Below are 11,644 nucleotides of genomic sequence, written 5' to 3'. Positions count from 1 at the left end.
TAAAAATTCAGCAACATTTTTAGATAAATATGTACATATATATATTGTGCATTTAGTTCCAGAGGTTTCCAATTAAAACAACTAAAACAAATAGAAACAGAGAAAAATGTGCATCTGTGCTGAAAGGGAGGACGGCATGTTAATAATTGTTTGATGAATGAATGAATGAATGAGTCATGCAAAGATGTAATATCTTGTTAAAATTAGGTAGTAGAGAACCTGGGACAGCTAAGACCCAGCAATAAAACAGAGTTACTTTCATCACATCTGGAGTACATGCCTACAGGCTATTTCCTCCAGTATTTTTAACCTGTGTTGAAAATAGATGAATGTCAAATTTGTCAACCCCTGGTGGTGAACAAAGCAGGGGGGCGGGGATGGCATTCTGACTGCAGTGAAAGTGAACTCTGGTACTTTCTCCCGGTCACAGACTCATGCCTGGAATCTTTTTCATTTTTTTCTTCACCAATATCTCAATCATATTGGTACTTGACACTTTTTACCTCAACCTGCTTCCGTATTTTGCTCTGGTCTCCCCACCATCTCACAGATACTCTCCACATTTTGCTCTTGCAACATTCCCAATGTAAAGGATTGGCTGTAATACATCTCCACTTTCGTACCTTACGAGAATAAAAAGAAACATTCTACAAGTAATTCCTTCTGGAAAACAATAATTTCATTCACTTTTAATGCCACCAAAGGCATTGGAAGCAGTGTGATCACAAATACTTTCTAAAAGGATAGCAGATAGGCAAGGCTCTATCTTCAAAGAGCTGGTTTTCATTCATTAAAATAATCTGTTACAGGTTGATGTCATACTTACTTTTTGGGCAAGATCTACTGCATTCGTGGGTTCTTCTTTTGAGAATTTTCTCTTAAAAAACGCATGCTCTCTACAAGACAATACTTCTTAGGACGTTTGATGAGCATTTTTCTTTTGTTAGTATTTTAAAAAAACAAACAGAAATCATACCAATTGTGATTTGCTTGAACAATTTTTTTTTTCATGTAATCACAGTGTTTGAAGACATTCTGGTAGCAAGATAGTATATAAATATTAATCCTTGTGTTTTTCTCTCTCCTACTTCCTTATCTTTCCACTCATCAGCCAGAAGCAGTCATATTTCCCAGGGGAGAATTAACATTGTTAGAGCAGAAATTCAAAGAGAAAGAAAAAAAAAAACTATTTATAGTATTATTATTTTTGACTCCCAAATTAGGATTTTAAGATTTAAAAAAGAAGCACCAAGGGAACCAGAGCAGAGAGTTTCAACTTTTCAAGAGGAAAGAGTCAGCCAAATGCCAGCTCCAGCCCCTGGCAGCATCAGGAAGGAACCATGCCTTGCCATTCGTGTGAGCTCATCACCTTGCCCCTGGCAGCGAAGCTACAAATTCCTCTCACTGTTGCCTGCACCCTGGCCATTGGTCATTCAACAAAAGACCATTTCCTCTCCCTCTCCCTCTCCCTGCCCTGAGACTTTGATAAGTCTCCATCTGAATTGTCCCAGATGGGGACCCACTTCTCTTGGTGTTAAAATTCTATATATGGCTATGTGTAACAGAAAAGTCAAAGTAACAGTAGCTTAAGGAAGACAGAAGTTTATTTTTCTATCACCTTATAGAAGTCTAGAGGATATCAGTCCAGGGCTGGGAGAGCAGCCTTGTGACCAGAAAGACCTCAGGCTACTGTATTTCTGGGGCATTATCCCAGCTTTGGTTACCATCTTCAAGGTCACCTCTTATCCAAGATAGAGGCTGGAATACCAGTTATCACACTTGATCACTGACAAGAGAAGGAGTGAAAATTCCATGCCTCCCAACTGAGGCAACATTTTGTAACCAACCTTTCTGGAAGTCCCACACAACATTTCTGATTAAATCTCACCGGCTAGGACTTTTCCACATGGCCACTCACAATTGCAAAACACATCTGAGACATGTAGCATTTCAAGTGGATGCATTGCCCCCTCCCCCTAAAATATAAGAGTTCTCTTACTCTTTTTTTTTTTAATTTTTTTTTATTTTTTTAATGTTTTTTATTTATTTTTGGGACAGACAGAGACAGAGCATGAACGGGGGAGGGGCAGAGAGAGAGGGAGACACAGAATCGGAAACAGGCTCCAGGCTCCGAGCCATCAGCCCAGAGCCTGACGCGGGGCTCGAACTCACGGACCGCAAGATCGTGACCTGGCTGAAGTCGGACGCTTAACCGACTGCGCCACCCAGGCGCCCCAAGAGTTCTCTTACTCTTGAAGAAGAGAGGGATATTGGATATTAAGTTACAGTCTTTACCATATGCTTTCCAAAAAAAAAAAAAAAAAAAGGAATGAAAAAATCTTGGGTCTTTGAACTGGAGCTGGTGTGGAATTGAATGTACAGGCACATACTTGTAGGAGGCTGGATAGTGAGGAAAATTCACCGTTGTTTGATTATAAATAACTAAGTACATGAGGTTCCATTAATATTTTTAAATTAAGAAATTAAACAGCAATTAACAAAGTAAAATATATCAAGTATATTATATATATATATATATATATACATATGTATACATATACACGCACATATATATATAATATGTTTTACACATCTAGAAAGAAAAGCTGTGGAAGAAGAAAAACATGTGGCACGGGAAGGTATTGAAAACACATCTGCAAATAGCATAGACGCCCCATTTAAGACTGTGGATGGTGTTCAGGGATGTCTTGATTTGAACCTAAAGAAAGGAGCTAATTTGCCAATGGCCTTAGGAGAGATCAATGTCCTAGGGTCTAGAACTAATTTAGCAGCTCTAGCTGGAAGCGGGAATAAAGAACCTGCAACATTTTTAAGCAATTATGGAAGACTTAGTCAGCAGCAGCTAAGAATGCTAGAAATCACCGTGTCCAGGGAAACAGTAATTAACACTTATAGATCGTTTCCTATTTGCCGAGCCCTGTTATCACCACTTTACCCTCACAGGCACAACTCTATGGGGCTGGTACTATTTTTATGAGGGAGGAAACCAAAAAACAGCAAAGTTGCTGATGGGCATGTGGCACGGTGAGTTCTGTGGCAGCACATTCACACCAGAGTGTGCAGTTCTAGAGGCTGTGCTCTGAAACATTACCCTCTCCTCCTCCTGAGGGGCAGCCTCCTGGTCAGAAGACAAGATAATATATGAGAGAATCATCGGGAGAGTGCTGATGGTGGAAAAACTGAACTGTCTGCAAATGTTAAAGAAATTATAAGCATTGTTTTACAAATGATGTCAGAGACACCAACCAAGTAATTGCTCTTCTCAGTGGCGGGTCACTTTTATTCCAGTTTCAGAAATTTCCAGTTGCTACTTTTTATCACCACAAATGGTGGCTATAAAGAAAGGCTGCATGAAAAGCAGTCAGTCCTTGCCTTTCGTAAATTTAATATATGATGAAGCCACAGGGAAAAGATGTTTATCCCCAGGGGGGTCTTTTCCACTCTGTCAAGTCACAGAGAATAGTTTTGTATCCAGATAAATGAAATGCTTAAACCGCTGGCCTTCATGAAGACCATCCTCACCTATCTGAATTTCGGAATCAAGACAGAAATTAGACAATTGTAACACAAAATGTATTTATAATAGTGCTTCAAGACTTCAGAGTTAACTTCTTCAGAAATGTACACTCGATGGAAGATGATATTGGACGTAAAAATCTTAAGCAATTTTGAATCATTGTAGGATCTTTAAACCACAAGTTATACCAAAAAGGGGCAGCAGAGGGTGGAATTAGCTCAAAGAGAATTGTCCGGATGGCCACTTCTTGAAAAACTGAGGTGTACAACTGCTGTTGAGATTATAACTCACACTTTCTAAATTCAGCTTAATGCCATCAAAGTGTCTCCCGAATCTGTGAGTTTGCTAAGTGGTAACTGTTAATTACATTTTTAAATTCATAAAAGTATAAATTATCCTCATTAAAATTACTTCCAGGGGCGCCTGGGTGGCGCAGTCGGTTAAGCGTCCGACTTCAGCCAGGTCACGATCTCGCGGTCTGTGAGTTCGAGCCCCGCGTCAGGCTCTGGGCTGATGGCTCGGAGCCTGGAGCCTGTTTCCGATTCTGTGTCTCCCTCTCTCTCTGCCCCTCCCCTGTTCATGCTCTGTCTCTCGCTGTCCCAAAAATAAATTAAAAACGTTGAAAAAAAAATTAAAAAAAAAATTACTTCCAATCCCCCATTGTTTAATAATTCATTCAATGGTTTACTTTCATTACAAAATTAAAAAAAAAAAAATCTGATCAGATCACTGGAAGGTGATTCACCCAATTTCCCAATTACTTGGAATATCTGACTTCAGTTATTTAACAAAACATATTGAGTACCTACTATGTGCCAGACACTGCTCCAAGTGCTGGCAATACATTGGTGAATAATATATCCCTGCTATTAGAAGCTTTTTTTTTTATTAAAAAATTTTTTTTTTATTTTTTGAGAGAGAGAGCATAAGTGGGAGAAGGGCAGAGAGAGAGGGGGACAGAGGATCCAAAGAGGGCTCTGCACTGACAGGCTGATGGCACAGAGCCCAATGTGGGGCTCAAACTCACAAACCATGAGATCATGACCTGAGCTGAAGTCAGATGCTCAAACAACTGAGCCACCCAGGTGAGAAGTTTATATTCTATTGGGGGAAATAGACAATTTGAAATGAATAAGTTTATATTAAAAATGAAAACCAAGAAGAATAAAGCAGAGATACAGGATGGATAGGGGACATTAGGTGGTTTTAATGGGAGAGACGTCTGGGTTGCTTAGGTGGTTGAGCATCCAACTTTGGCTCAGTCATGATCTTGCAGTTCATGAGTTCGAGCCCTGCGTCAGGCTCTGTGTTGACAGCCCAGAGCCTGGAACCTGCTTTGGATTCTGTGTCTCCCTCTCTCTCTGTCTCTCCCCTGCTCATGCTCATGGTCTATCTCTCTGTATAAATATATCTAAAATAAGTAAACATTAAAAAGAATTTTTTTTAAAAATGGGAGAGTCACAAGTTTAAAATAGGTAGAAAGCACACCCATTCCCCCCATTGCAAGGCAGGGGAATTCAGTAAACTTCAGTGTTTACCAAATTAAGCCATGATGTATGGATCTTAACTATCAATATTTGCATTTGATACAGTAACATAATTAGGTAACCAAATGCCAATATGCATTTCAAAACCAGTTTGTATTTTATGTATAAAAGAATTGAAAACAAACAAACAAGCAGAAAACTTTGCACACCCTACTTCACCAAAGTGTGTGAGGATGATCCAAGGTCTTTTTCAAGGACCCAAACACAAATGTGAGCATGAGATGTTTTTGTCTTTGCTAAAATGAAAGCGATCCATTCACATCTGGCAACAAACTGCACACAGCAGAAGTCTAGATGTGTCAAAGAAAAATTTTGCAGTGCTTGACATTTCTACAAGTAGACCAGAAAAAATAAATGAAACTGCAAAGTTGAGAGAGAAGTCTTGGCATTCCATTAAATGGTAGGCACGCATCCAATTTAGGAGGGGTTGCTAAGGATCCATTGGTTTTTGTGAGAAAATGGAGATTTAAAAATTCTTGGTATCTATTATTGTCCCAGTGCCATCAGCCATAACTATAACACAGTAAGCCATCAAAGAATGCTTGTTGATGAATGTAATAAAAAAAATTTTTTTTTTGCTCCCACTGTGAGGAATCCTGAGATGGGCAATAACTAGAATACTGTCGATTCAACAAAGCAATGATATACTTAGTGAAATATAAATATACTTGATGTGTATAAGACATACATACTACATATTACATTATATTGTATTGTATTGTATTATATTATGTTATGTTATATTATATTATATTATATTATATTATATTAGACAGGGATATGCACACTTAGTATATAAGTATACTTATATAGTTAGTATAAAAGTATACTTAGTGTGTATATCCATGTCTTATGCTTAGAGTAAGTGTAAGTATACTCAGTATAAGACATAGATATGCATTGAAGGATATGCATTGAAGGTTATGCCTTTCAAGATAATAAGAATGTTCCTTTGCTAAGATTCCAAGCCATTGGAAAGGAAAGTGTGGTCGAGAATTCTAGAGCTCAGATTTGCCTTTTGCCCTCCACCCTTCTCATCCATTCATTTTCACCACTAATTTATCTCTCTCTACCTCAAAATGCAGACATTCAGGAGAAAGCATTTTTAATTTGGTGGCATGTTATGGATTTCTTAAAAGGTATTTTCTGCCAAATTTCATACAAATATTAAAAGGTGGAGTGCCTGGGTGGCTCAGTCATGTAAGCATTCGACTCTTGGTTTCGGCTCAGATCATGATCTCACGGTTTTTGAGTTCGAGCCCCACATCGGGCTCTGTGCTGACAGTGTAGATCCTGCTTGGGATTCTCTCTCTCCCTCTCTCTCTGCCCTTCGGCCCTGCTCACTTGCTGTCTCTGAAAATAAATTTTTTTTAAAAGCCAAAAAAAACCCACACCACAAATATTAAAAGGCAACAAGCATGCTTGTTCCTGATAAACAATAATACCCAAAGTCTAATCTTAACATTTTTCACAATAGTTTGGGGAGATTTAAGCTATCTCATAACTCTGGATATTGGCATAATCTTGGCAGTAATTCGTGAAGCAGGTGATCAAAAGCGAGCGCTGGAAACCTTTTCTATTTATCTACTTCTAGAGAGACTACAACCCCCGAATGGCTCAATGAGGTCAGTGTGGTTGGGGGGTGACAAAAACACAAAAATATCATTCAAACCAGAACCTGCTCCAAACACAATATGAAGGCAATGGGGTTATAAGAAACAAGATGACCAAGGAACCCAGTCATACCCTTTTGTACTCATGTTACTTCCCATATTAGCCAACCACTTATGCTGAAAATGATAACTCATGGCAGGAAAGGGAAAGGTTGGGCAATCCATGCTTCCTCTCCCTTTCAGTTCTTCCTCATTCATCAGTACACCAAAGACAGAGTGTTGGTAAGATGTGCATGTAGTAAGAAATGGAATAGAACAATTGAGTTAGTTCTGTGCTGCATTTCCGCTGATCTGGTAAGAATAGACCATATATACATGTCTGACTTAGGAACTACAAATGCAATTTTGATGATTTTGCATGTGAGTTAAATGCTCATATATTTTCATTGAAAATGGGTATTGTAAAATCTGAAGATGAGAGCTAAAATTCACATTGTTTTTTAATGTTTTACTTAGAATGGCATTAAATAGCAAATTTTCAAAAACACTACACACAAAGAGGAAAGAAAAAAGCTTTATATTTTAGTACCTATTATTAATGGCACCTTCTCATTTTTAAACAGCAGGCTCTGCATTTTTGTTTTGCATGTTGGTCCTGCAAATTATGTAGCTGACTCTCATTTCAAAGATTATGATTTAATACATGTAAAATCACCTGGAATAATGCCAAGCAGATAGCAAGTGTATTATATTTGCTTTTACCATCATTATCATTATTAAAAGATGCAGACATTGAGATGATTTCTTTTGAAGAAGACCAAATTCATCCATATGTTGCTTATAAAGATATTATTTGGAACAAAATGTTTAAAGAGGGTTTAAGTAAAAATATTTCCTGGTTATCTGTATTTCTTGAATGGTAATTTTGATACAGTATGATACTCCTTTTATGTAACTTTAAGCATTTGCCCATTTTCTAGAAATCTATTTATTTTACCATTACGCTTCTTAACTTCTAACTCCTGTTAGGCAAACATCCCTGCTCTGTATCATTTGTAATACAGAAATGTTGGACTACATGGCTCAAATGGCTAACAACTGGAAATTTAATTTGCTTAGCAATTAAGTGTCCTAAAATACCTTGTGATCTTTCTTCTAAATACCTTAGCTATGCTCAAGCAAATATTTTTTTTTAATTTTTTTTAACGTTTATTTTTTTGAGACAGAGAGAGACAGAGCATGAACAGGGAGGGTCAGATAGAGAGGGAGACACAGAATCTGAAACAGGCTCCAGGCTCCGAGCTGTCGGCACAGAGCCCAACACGGGGCTCGAACTCACGGACCGTGAGATCATGACCTGAGCCGAAGTCTGACGCTCAACCAACTGAGCCATCCAGAGGCCCCTCAAGCAAATATTTATTATGGTTCCTGAATGTAGAAAAGTTTATCCATCAGAGTGTTCATTAATTGATGGATGGCGAAGTATATTGGTTCACTACCTTTTTGGGAGCTTCCCAGGTGTAACCTGAAACTGCCCTGCCCCCATGCAGAGGGCAGGGAGGGACAGAAGGAAGAGGAAGACCAGTCCAGATTGGTAGCTGGCAGGTTTAATAAACGAGGGAACTTCCTTATGAGGCTTATCTTGGGTGACCACAAGATGCGTAAACCTCTTCACCAGCCCTCCAAATCTTGAAAGCTTACATGAGGCCTTAACTGGGTTGAGTCACATATATATTCAGATAGTCTCAACACCACAGCACTGTCTTAAGGCTGTATCCTTGGGGCAGCTTCCGGGAGCTGGGAAGGCAAGCAGAACAACAGGGGAGCGATGGGGAGCCTCTCATTGCCAAGGTCCAGCTTGTGGGTCAACCCGCAATTCATGTCTTCTCAATGACCTTCTCCAACATCATACAATAGAATAGCATTTGGCAATAAAAAGGAATGGAATATCGATACATGCTCTAATATGTACGAACCTTGAAAACATTGTCCTCAGTGAAAGAAGCCAGTCTCAAAAGACCTCATACTAAATGATTTTATTTATATTAAGTATCCACATTAGGTACATTTACAGAGTCAGAAAGTTGAGTAGTGGTTGTCTGGGGATGAGGAGTTGGGGGAAAATGAGGAAGGTCATAAACATGTTCCAGAATTAATTATAGTGATGGTTATACAACTCTGTGAATATATTACAAACCACTGAATTGTATATTTTAAGTTAGTGAACTATATGCTATGCAGATTTTATCTCAATAAGGCTGTTTTTAAAAAGTTAATTCACCAAGAGAAGGTCCATATTAATTTTTCCCAATCCTATACCTCATCATGCATAATCATTATAAAAATACTATCTGTCAGAATATTATCAGTACACAAACAGAATAGAATTGAAATAAATTTGATATTTTTAAGAAAAGAGAATTCCAGAAGAATCCCTACTGTTTCCTGAAATGTTTCAAATGTTTTCTGTACCTGTCAGACACTTAGGATTTTCCAAAAAATGTTCCTATTGTTAGACACGAAAGATGTTCCACATAATCTATTTTTGGGGAGGGAGAGAATCTTTCCATTGTTGTAACTTAACTCATTTATAAACTTTATAGAGCAGAAATAACTGAACTCAAAGGAATTAAGATAACAAAATCAAGGTAAATTGTTGACGGCTTTGGTGCAATTTGGTTGTACACATAAAGATGGTGAGGGGTGGGGCGCCTGGGTGGCTCAGTCGGTTAAGTGTCTGACTTCAGCTCAGGTCACGATCTCGCAGTCTGTGAGTTCGAGCCCCGCGTCGGGCTCTGGGCTGATGGCTCGGAGCCTGGAGCCTGCTTCCGATTCTGTGTCTCCCTCTCTCTCTGACCCTCCCCCGTTCATGCTCTGTCTCTCTCTGTCTCAAAAATAAATCAACGTTAAAAAAAAATTAAAAAAAAAAAAAAGATGGTGAGGGGTGATCTATATATGTTGATTTGGTAATTATATTGCCAGCTATTATCTTTAAAAATTTTTGTTAATGTTTATATATTTTTTGAGAGAGAGAGACAGAGTGTGAGCAGGGGAGGGCCAGAGAGAGAGAGGGAGACACAGAATCCCAAGCAGGCTCCAGGCTCTGAGCTGTCAGCACAGAGCCCGAAGCGGGGCTTGAACTCACAACTGTGAGATCATGACCTGAGCTGAAGTCAGATGTTTAACTGACTGAGCCACCCAGGGGACCCATATTGACAGCTATTATCTTATAGAAATATTCATTATGTACTCTAAGATCAAAGGTATTCATTCTAGCATGGTCAGTAATAGCAAGTTAAAAAAAGGAAAATTAAATTTCTTCAAGTGGAATATTTAAATTAGTAATGGCACACTCACACTATAGAATACAGTATCGTTGAAAACAATGAAGTAATGTACAGATCTGGGTTGGAGGAGAGATCCTTAAGTGTGCTGGTGAAGAAAACAAAGCAAATCTCAAGGTATATGGTATGACACCATTTATAGATATCATGCCTGTCTTGCTCCATTTGGGTAACTAGAGACTGAGTTGCTTAAAGAGCGAACTTTTATTTCTCACAGTTCTGAAGACTGGGAAGCCCCAAATCAAGTGCTGTCTGGGGAGGGCCTGCTTCCTGGTTTGTAGGTGACCATCTTATTGCTGTATGCTCATATGCTCACCAGAAAGTTCTCTAGGGGCTTTTTTTTTTTTTTTTTTTTTTTTTTTGGATACTAATCTATTTCATGAGAGCTCCGCCTTCAGGACCTAACTACCTCCCAAAGACCCCACCTCTTAATACCATCACTATGGGATTAGGAATTCAACATACGAGTTTGGGGGAGGACACATACATTCAATGCATAACATTCTGCCTAAATGTGTTAGTAAGAAAGCCTGAATACATAGGTGCGCTTGCACGCACACACGAGAATAGGAAAAATAGTCACATCAAATTGCAATGCAATATAATGTGCATTGTCAGAGTTTTCATGAAATAACTTTAGCAATTCGGGTTTACCTCAATAGCTTGTGAGTGTAGTATTAATATAATTTGACGAAGCAAATATTTTTGGGATTAGGGTGTATTTTGTGTTTAGGAAAGAAAAATGTGTTACTGTTTTTCAAAATACAAGAAAAAGAAAATTTGACAAAATCAGTTTTGACTGCAGTAAGCAGAATGAAACACAATGATTTACAGAAGGTGCCATAAAGATTGCCCATGGTAGATATCTCTGAGTGTTTATAAATAGGGGTTCTACAAGGTTAAGACCCAGTGCCCTGTACTTTCTGAGAAATCTCATCCATTAACATGGCCCTGAATGCGCTTGGTCTAGATCTAACTTTTTCTTTGGTGCTAGTATCCTTCAGTGGTTCCCCAGTGCCCATGCATTCATTGGCAGAATAAAAGCCAAATTCTTAGCTCGATCAAGGCCCTCCTCCAACAAGGTGCTATTCCCACGTGACCAAACTCTCCCCATCATCTTTTCTACTCAGCAGCACCAAACTGTGGCTACTCTCAGAACACAGTACACACTTTCTCACCTTTAGTTTCCATCTCACTGTGCATCTGGGCATGTCTTTCCCTTTCCCCTTCTTTCATGCAAATCTCATTCGAATGTTTCTGTAAAGCTTCTTCAAAGCTCCATCCTCACCCCTCACCCTAGTCAGAATGAGCAGTCTTTCTTTTTTTTGTGTGTGTGTTTATTTTTTTAAAGTTTATTTATTTTGAGAGAGAAAGAGAGAGCATGAGCAGGGGAGGGGCAGAGAGAGAGAGAGAGAGAAAAAAAAAAAATCCCAAGCAAGCTGTGCGCTGTCAGCTTGGAGTCTGGTGCGGGGCTCAAACCCACAAACCTTGAGATCGTGACCTGAATCGAAGTCAAGAGTGGGACACTCAATGGACTGAGCCACCTAGGTGCCCCTCCTATGGCATTTCTGAGTGGACCTTTCATGTGGTGCTTGTTTTATG

The sequence above is a fragment of the Neofelis nebulosa genome, chromosome 3 (assembly GCF_028018385.1).
Source record: "Neofelis nebulosa isolate mNeoNeb1 chromosome 3, mNeoNeb1.pri, whole genome shotgun sequence".
Taxonomy (NCBI): domain Eukaryota; kingdom Metazoa; phylum Chordata; class Mammalia; order Carnivora; family Felidae; genus Neofelis; species Neofelis nebulosa.
Note: the sequence above shows the minus strand (reverse complement) of the source record.